An 8,857-nucleotide genomic window follows, 5' to 3' on the forward strand; every position below is an offset into this window, starting at 1 on the left:
TCCTTAAACTCTAACTTTATGCTGGTGAGCGTTAGAAATGTGGTTTGATGTGACTTTTAAAAACTTTCCGCCACTGTCTAACGCGGCAGGCGCACGTGCCGCATCACGTGTTACAGTTACCTGCTACAAAGCTGCACTTGTTTATGGAAACTGATAATATTGAAGAACGTGCAGTTAAAAAGCTGAAGGCAAAAGTTTCCCACCAATTAAAGATCAACAAGCAAGTTTCCTCTGCAGGAGATGAAGTGAGTTGTACTTTTACATACGGACGTGTTGCATTTTCAATTTACCTCCCTCCTAGGTTTTAGTTTTTCTGTGTTCTTGTAGTAACATGACTTGGACTGCTGCTTGTTATCTTCCCTCTCTGTCTCGCCCTCTCACTCACTGCCAGTCGTTGAATCCACAGTTGCCTGTTCAGCAGCTTGGGTTTGGCGTTGTTGACTTGATGAACCTGTATTCACTCTGTCTGCATGAGCAGACTCATGTTGTTGTACTGTACTTTATTCTGAGGGTCAGAGGTGAGAGTGCTTGGCTCAGATCTAGTTACACTTTTCCTCTTGCCACTTCAAATCAAATCTGACTTCCCTTTTGCACACGTCTAATGGAGCCCTTATGAATACATGTGTGTGAACTCTCAAAGGCTGACTTTGTTGCTTAGCCTTAGAAAATGAACATGAAAGTATCTGCATGACTAGAGAGCACTTTGTGGTCACTGGGTAAACTGACCCTTTATTGTCTGAGGCGAGGCAGCTGTCCCTCTCCTAATGACTAAAACGATAATTTGACATGATTAATGTTGCCTGTGGGTTTGTGTCCAGCTTGATGTTACGTATAAAAATTCAAATTTAAAAAAGAATGACCTTTTTCCAGCAGAGGCTCTAAGACACACAGTTCTCAGAGGGGGTTAGTCGTTATCGTCACTTCCCTCTCTCTGTTGTGCTAAGCTTGGTGCTTCCTGTGGGGAGTGAGTCATCGCCTGTAGAAATCAAATATCAACACTGTCCACATTCTGCATTCATACAATAATCAGTTTCATGGGAGCTGGCTGCGTCTCAGTGAAACTGCTCTAAAGAAATGGTTAAAAATGTACATTATTACAATATAGTTATGAACTGACATTCCATGTAAATGTAGTGGCTTAATTTAAATTATTTAGTAGCTGTTACTTAGAGGATTAAATATATGCCTGTTTGGATTTTAATTTGGTTTTGGTTTAAGTGTGGTTTTTAATCTTAACGGTAGCAACGTTTTTTTTATTTTTTAAGTTCTGTTTTGTAGTTGCTGCAAAGCCAATGCAAAAACAAACCAAGCAAATGTTTATTTATTTTTAATATTTAATCTGTCGTAGCCAATTTGTAGATGCTAGATTTATTTATATTTGTTATATAGTTTTAACCCTAATCCTACAGATAGTCTGCGTCTGAGTTAAACACACTCCCTCTAAACTACATGCACATTTGTCACATGTATGTCTCACACAAGTAAATTGTCAGTGTGGGGGAAACCACTGCAACACAACATCTCTTTGACACATACATGCTCTGTCTTTGTTGTTTAAACACTCCAGTGTGTGAGTGTGCATGGTGTTATTTATTAAGTTTCAGTAAATGATTATGAAATCAAACAAACACAACTGACCAAATGCATTTTTTGACCGAATTGACAGAATGCATTCTTCTTCACTGAGAGTCGCGTCGATCCTCGGATGGACAGTGGCAACAAATTTCAATGGCTATGATATTTTTATACAGTAAAACTGATGTGAAGAAGTCAGATCAAGGTTTTGACCAAATATGTAGTCACTGTGCCTTAAAGGACAATGTAGTCCATCAGCTACCCTTATGACTAAGTACGGCTGGGACCTAAAGAAGCAGACAGCCAGTGTGTTAGGTGTTTATTAGTCTTTGTCAGTCACTGTGGTCATATATGAAAGGCCAGTGGCAAAGTTTTTCCTGCATCTTTAAAGGTCACTGTGGAGCTTTAAGGGGTGAAATGTATGCCAGCGTATGTCTCTCGCTTTTCACAGTATTCACCAGTACCTTTGTATAGAAATCAAATTACTGAACCGTGTTGCTATCTCCGTCTCTGTAACATACCACACGCTGAGCACACGTTGCTTGCTTCCCCTTTCTCTTTGTCTCATCATGTGCTTTTGTCATGGACGTTCTGAGAACCAGGGTTCAATCCATAAAAGCACGGAAATCATACAAATTATCAGGAGCAGTTTGAGATGGATATGTGGACAAGAAAGGACAATCAAATCTTCACTTCCTGCTTCCTTTTCCTTTCAAACTGTCGCTCTGAACCCAGCGTGCAGTCTTGTTAGTTTCTATTATTGAATGTACAAATGATTAAGAAGTTAACAAAAGATGTCATTATTATTAGTATTCTTAATATTCTTAGGAAGGAATTTGTCATTTTATTTGTCATATTTACAGCCATATTTAAGCTTTCACAGCCAATTTGTAGATGGTGGGTTTATTTACGTTTGTTATACAGCTTTTCTCATGAATGAACTGGTTGTCATCTATGGAGTGACTGCATTATTCCACAAATAAAACACTTGAGTACAGTGAGAGTAGGTTTTAATGTCAAACATTCTTCATGAAGGATGCTAGTTGCTGGAAGTCTGGGTTGTGGGATAAACCTGTAAAGTGAAAGGAGCTCATCATGTAACAGCAAAGAATGTGTTGAACTGTAAACTGATTCACAGTTCTGCTCAGCCTGTGAGGACATCCAACCTCTGATTGCACAGCCTCCACCCCCGAGCTTTAGGCATTTTTATATTATACTACTTCATATTTCCTGAAACAGAACTTGTGCTTTGTGTATCTATTTTCTCTACAGCTTTCTAACGTATGCGTCACTTCCAAAAGTTCCAGCTTTTCCCAAACACATTACACAGTTGAGGCCAATTTGGCTTAAGTGCAGTTGTTAACTGTGTGGTTTTACAGACGGTATCAGCAGAGGTGTGTGTTCTCTTACCCTGCAAAGAAAATTACATCTACAAGATCAGGAGAAAAAGTAACTTCTGTAGTTTGCATCACATTATAGCGAGAATATGTGAACCAGTTTGATTTTGAGAAAATGTGTGAAAAGGTGCTGTTGTCCCATCTGATGAACTTGTGTTCTACGTACATTGAATGTCTGTAGAAGTGTATGTGACATAGTACTGACCTTAGCGAGTAATTGTTAGCATCCTTGCCAATACACAGGAAGATTGCTGCTCTTATCTGGAATATTAAGAGTGTATTTACTGTAATAGCGAAGGCTAGCTCGATGCAATTTTCCCCTTTTTGTCAGTTCAAGGAAATTGTTACTTCCTCAACAAGGAGTGCATTATTAGCATCATTAGCTAGTAGGACTCATCCTTTGGGTACCGTGGATATCTGGTGTCACACTGACAGGATCCAGTATATATCCAGGATCAGGGTCAGGAAGAGAGACAGAGCTTTAATTAACCCCGCAGTGTGAGAGCAAACTTTCCTTCCTTGTTAATGCTGCATATAGTCTGTGCAACAACTTTACACCTACTGCATGTGTTAGGAGATTTGAGTAACAGCAGAGCACAGAACAAATGAATCATTTGTAGAGAAATACATGCTAGAAAGTGTCTTCTTAATTAAATGACTTGAGTATTTGTCTGCTGCTTGTAGTTTTATTGGAGCTGCGTTTTCACTGTTTTCACTCTGATGACATTTAATAGAAATGATTTTTATATTTTTATTGTAAAGACATGACCCAGTGTTGGTGAAAATGTGCTTGTCATTGGTCTCCTCTTAACCCCGTTCACCCTCTGTGTCAAGTTTAACCACAGGGTGCAGACTGTTTGAAGGAGTGTAGGACAGTCACCACCCAGCAACAAGTGTTATGAAGAAATAAAGCACAAGGCTCTTGTTTGATCTTAGAGCACAGGCCCAAAAAAAAGCTTTTCACAGCTTTTCAGTGGTGTGGTTCATCAATATGGAAAGAAATAGCAGCAGGCAAACAGCGTCAGAGGTGGAGTGAAATTGATTGTGAAGTGACTGACTCACACCTCTTTTGACTCAAAGTGAAACACTGACGTCAAAGAAAGAACGTTGGCATATAGATCGGCGTTCAGCCATTCACTGGTATGGGTTTGTGTGACAACGTACATGACTGCATCAAAACTCAATTTGCGGGCGCTCAAGTTGTTGCAGCTTTGGAGCCTGCAGAGTGAAGAATGATGAATTGATGATGATGTTCCTGGAGAGCAGGCCTGGCCAGCTTTTGTCATGAGGAGTCAAGGGTTGTCTGTCCCTGTTTTTCAGTCCCTGGGTGATGGATGAGATGCTCCTGCTGTGGGTGGGTGTGAATGATAATGACCAGTAGTTATATATCAACAAATGGGTTCTTATCGCTGCTTCTCAGAAAGCTCTCTGTTAACACCAACCTAAAGAAAATCTGTGTGCTGCTGGTGTCCTCTGTTTGTAATGCTCCCTGCACACACCAGCCTGCAACATCACAGTCACACATTTACTGTGTTGCGCTTTAGTTTCACTAACTCAGTTATAATATCATCGTAATTATGTCGAGTTATCAAGCACTGCTCTCCTAGTGTCAGATTATTGATCTTCCATTCATCTAAAACTAATAAAACTATGACACAACACTGAAGTACTCAGTCGCTGTGTATGTGCTGTGCTCTGTTTGTTGATGGGTTGCAGCTCGCTCAGACATGTCTGTAATAATAGCAGGACAAAGAGGACTGAGCACTGCAGAGGCTTTTAGACAGGGTTACTCCTGGAGAGGTGAAAAAATGACTTTAGAGAAGAGTGTTTGTGAGTTTCATGGATCTGGACAAAACCAAGTTACAGTGGCAGAGATAGTTTCTTAATTTGGATGCTGATTTGTCTTAGAATGAATGAATGGTAGATGCACTGAGTTACAGAGGCTAGTGGAGCAGAGACATGAAGTCATGGCTCTTTTTTATGCTGGATTTGTCATGTGGAGATTGCATATGCGTAACACACCTGCAGCTAAATTGTTCAATTTAAGTCCAATAGGGGCCCACGACGGGCATTTCACCATCATCCCGTTCCCCTTATTTTCACAGCTGGCTCATTGATTTCTTTAAGCTATATTTTTTCTGCCATGTTCCTGATTACTTCAAAACAACTCGTTTCTCTTTCACACTCATTTTTTGCTTGTCCGCCGTCTCTCCATCCTAACGACCAGAATGCTTTTTGTAGCTCCCCTGATGTTTCCCATTTTCCCATCTCTAAACTTGTTTATCAATTTACCATTTCCAAGAACTGATCTACATAGTCTTATTCAGCATGTGTTGCTCTGACAAACTCCAGCCAGTGGCCTGATCTCGCCTGGAGGCACATGTAAACTTTTCTTCTATTGTCTCAAAAGTAAAGATATGAGCAAAAGGCATGATGGTAGAATATAATCCTTCAAATGTTTTGCTTTTCAGTTTGTGGGTGCTTCATATTTATTCAGCCAATCTATGTATATGTCACGTTTGGTCTCTGGCACAAATATAAAAGTCTGTAGAAATCAGAATGGCTGTTTCCCCATTTACAGGTCTCATTCCAACAAAAATATTCTCACAGGTGTTCTCTGTGTTTGTCCCTGTTTGAATGAAAAAATGTAATTTGTGATGTCAGAGTGACCAAAATCTGTTCAGTTCATCCTTGAGTCCAACTTAATGTTCATGCCAAATTTAAAGAAATTCCCTCCAGGCTGAAATATCATGCTCACTAGAATGCGATGGACAGATTGACGGATGGACGGACAAGTTGGTACATAATGCCCTCAGCCACAGCTGCTGCTCACATGGAGGCATTGAAATTACTTTGGGAGCCTTGCAACTTGCATATCTTGGCCGCTCTGCAGACAACTTAATTATTTCTTTGAGAACACTGTGTTGACACAAGGAAGAACAAGCTAGCAAGTACGTGATTCATGTAGAGATCAGCTATTAAGTTCGAATAATTGACGACTGCAGAGAAAAGTTCTGTATCCCTCAGAGAGGTTCTTTTATAAAGTATATATATTGCTATAATTCAGTGATCTTGAGGGACTATAACTATATGGCATTGCTGTTTAGTACAGAGGAAGAAAATAGTGTTTAAGTAGAGAAAATGTGGGTAACACAATAAAAACTAAAAAGCAAAAGGCGAGTGATAATGAACAGTGTTAACAAATGTGTGAGCGAATAAAACTGAAGCTGTGCAACAGATGTAGAGGATGATTTTCATCATTCCATCTACACCAGGAGGAAGCTGTTAAAAAAAAAACAACAAATTACATGCCAGGGTAGGACATGCTGTGGCAGCAGTCATTCATCAGAAGCACTGTGCGCAAAGTGGCAATTACAGCCCAATGCAGGGCTTGGTTTTTGTTGGAGACCAGCCACACTGCCTTTGAAAACATGCCAATTTAGATTTTGTTTCATATCCCACCACCTTTTTTTGTTAATTCGACTTCCTATTTGTCTTGTTTATGCACTGCAGTCATCAACTTATGACCATAGAGGTCATTTGTTCTGAGAGTCTGCAGATGTACAATTGAGTGTTTTTTTTTCTAAACTGTAAATGTGTTGGAAGTGTGAGAATGAGATAAGATGAGGAAATTGTGGCACAGATAGGTCACACTGCTGATATTGGAAATATGTGTAGCCATGTTGATCTTTTGTGTGATGTTTATGTGGACACTACAAAGTTATTGATTCAAAGATAAATTGTAGTTTAGAACAAACCTTGTGATTTATTTGGGATTAATTATTCCCCTCGGCTTTAATTAATCTGTTTCCTCAATGTCTCACTTCATTCTCTCACCTCTGTAACTCATATATATAACTACTAATTATCAGGTCTTTCATTTATTAATACTTTCATGTTTTTCAAAGCTGTAGTAGGCATTGCATTGCAGCAGACATGTTAGCAGGTCATACCAAGAAAAGCCCAGGTGTAAGTGATGACATTACCTGTCGACCCTGATCAGTTTTCTCATCAGACTGTTCATCCACCATTTCTCACTGCTAATTTGTTTCTGTATGTAACATCACTAGAGGAGGAGGCTCCTCTCACCTCAACAACACAATTTAGCAGAGTAAGCCCACAGGTCAGATTGCATTAGATATACCTGAGTGTTTTCCTCAGTGCCTAAAGGAGCTGTTCAGTTTCCACTTAACTGTACAAACAGTAACTGTAAGAGGTCATCTTCAAATGCTGGGGAGGTGGTGATGGTGAGGTGATGTGAATTACTGAAAAACTGAAAATGGAACTTTTTGCAGTTTGCTTTGCAAACGAGTTTTATCTTTATTTAATGACTGCTGATTGGTTGGTGGATTAATTGGGGACATGGTCGATGTAAATACTATCTGAACTCTCTGGAAATGTGTTAGTCATGCATCACACATGGTCTCAACTCTGTTAAGGACGCAGGCTGTATCACATCATTATCTCGTTAGCGCAGAATAGTGGTGTTAATTAGCTGCAGTACTTTGCAAAGTACAGCAGCCTGCTGTAATTACCTGTTGCAAAAAGAACTGGTCAGAAAATCATCTGTAGTACTTACAGATCTGAGATAGGAATGTAGGTTCACAGCAATGCAGGGCACTCCATGTAATGTACAAGTAAGCTTCAAACAAAAAGCAAAACAGTGAATGATGATGCATAAAATGTTCCTATTTAAACTTGAACACAAGTTATTTTTTTGTGCCTTGATGTTGACTTGATATTTCAGATATTATACAGAAGTTACTGAGTTAGAGAGAGTTTGTTACTGCTTTGTTTTCAAATGAAGCTGACAAAATTCTCACGTTGTATATGTTGCAGTGAGCTGTGATTCATACTGTAATTAAAACAGAGCATGCAAATCTGTTATATTGCAACCAACTCTGCACACACGCTTAGCTCTTGTCAGTTATTTATTGCAGGCATACAGCCCAGGCCACTCAAACTTCTGCAGCTTCACCCAGCTCCTCATTATGGTGCAGCATCTCTCATACTGAGCAGTCCTAATTGGAGATGGAGACAAGAGCACAACATAAGTAATAAGAGGTCATACACCTCCCACCCCTGCTGCTTTGTTTGGAGGAGAATACTCTTGCTTCTAAAATCTCTGTCTCACACAAACAAACATATGGCTATTAAATACATCCTTGATGCTTTCAGTCTTGTTGCTTAACCAGTGATTTGATTCCTGGTATGTTGTGTCTGGGGACAAATTTCTGCAGCTGAGCTAATGCAGTTCATTTTTAGGTCTGCTTACAGTGCTTTAAGTGCCCAGCATCTATTCAAGCTGGGAACCCGACTCAGTACAAGGATTAATTATAACCTTGTCTTGTACATGACAGATTTGTCAGATGGTGGAGTCTAATGGATTTTAAAAACAGGGCAAGTTGCCAGGATTGTTGAGGGCATGTTACCTCACAGTGTGGTGGGTGTTGAGAAACACTCAATTGTTTTCACAACTGGTGTCTGGACATTTCTGAAGTGTAATAATTGCTTTCCATTACTCAGCCCAGCTCCATCAGCAGCGCTTTCCAGCAACGGTGCATATAATATGAGACATGGTGGTCCACAGGTAGCCTTCGTACGCCAGCCTACTCCCTGATAACTGAGCACACTTTGCAACCGCACACAGTTTGCTGACAGAGCTGCAGTGCTGTTTGTTATTTGGGGAGATTGCCTATTTTTTGGATTTTAGTTTTGATACAAAGTTCTTCATATGGGCAAGTGTTGCTTTGAATCAAACATTACTCCTGACCCTGCAATGTGTTGTAACTATTATTTCAAGTAAAGCGTGAAAACACTATTTGTCCAGCACATCCTGTTAACTCCCAGCTAGAGTATAGCTCAACACGTACTTGTTGAAAACA

Source organism: Lates calcarifer, linkage group LG1, assembly GCF_001640805.2.
Source record: "Lates calcarifer isolate ASB-BC8 linkage group LG1, TLL_Latcal_v3, whole genome shotgun sequence".
Taxonomy (NCBI): Eukaryota; Metazoa; Chordata; class Actinopteri; family Centropomidae; genus Lates; species Lates calcarifer.